The sequence below is a fragment of the Penaeus monodon genome, chromosome 32 (genome assembly GCF_015228065.2).
Source record: "Penaeus monodon isolate SGIC_2016 chromosome 32, NSTDA_Pmon_1, whole genome shotgun sequence".
Classification (NCBI taxonomy): Eukaryota; Metazoa; Arthropoda; class Malacostraca; order Decapoda; family Penaeidae; genus Penaeus; species Penaeus monodon.
In genome coordinates, this window is record NC_051417.1 from 6,970,932 (window position 1) to 6,971,803 (window position 872).

Consider the following 872-nt stretch of genomic DNA (forward strand, 5'->3'; position numbering starts at 1 on the left):
GGGCCAAGGAAATGAAGGAAGTGGACAAAATAAGGTGAAAAGAAGAGGGTTAAAGAAGGAAAAGAGTGTTGAATAACTTTACTTTGTCCTTTTGGCATCCTCCAGATTATAAACGTCCCAGTGTTCTGAAGCATACTTATCAGATGCGAGATGTAGTTTCATAACATACAAAGCATTGTGAAAATGTTCTTCCCATAAGTCATAATTACTCACATTGATATGGCAGAAGAACTGATCTTCCCCATGTTTATTAAGCAAATTTGACTGGTCAATGCATATATGATATGCTGTGGGGATCAGTAAAAAACAGAGTTGCTGCACAAACTCTATGTATTGAGGATCTATGTGGCACTAGGGAGGGTAGTTTACATTACAGATAGAGGAATCTACAGATGTAGGCTTTATTGAGGATCTATGTGGCACTAGGGAGGGTAGTTTACATTACAGATAGAGGCTTCTACAGATGTAGGCTTCCTTTCAGACAGTAAGACCAATGCAGAGATAGTCTAAGAGAGAAGAAAAAATGCAAGCAGGAAAAGGGTGCTTCATGAAGGAGGCAAGGTAGAAGACTAGGAAAAGGAAGAAAGGCATTTCCCTTTTACACCCTTACATATAAAGGGTTTACCAGTATTTGACAAAACTACAAAACAAAGAGGCGTATAGGGAATCTATAGTAAGCTATAGAATCTGAAGCAGAGAAGCTAGATGATGTTGTTACTTTTTTTTTTTTCCTCCCTTTTACAGATTTTTTTGCCTGTGAAGTATCCATGGCATGTCATAATCTGTTCAATTTCAATGTTTCATTTTTTTTGAGATGGGTATCAAAGTTTGTCTAGGATTTTTTCCTTGCCTTCATGTTTTTTCCCTTTAAA

The 872-nt window shown here is 37.2% G+C and overlaps 1 protein-coding gene across 1 annotated transcript in view; it reads left to right on the forward strand.

Annotated features, from left to right (window-relative positions):
- LOC119593528 (protein wech-like) overlaps positions 1-872 on the forward strand; it is a gene marked incomplete at its 5' end in the record, with an annotated part of 3,913 nt that overhangs the window by 2,258 nt on the left and 783 nt on the right.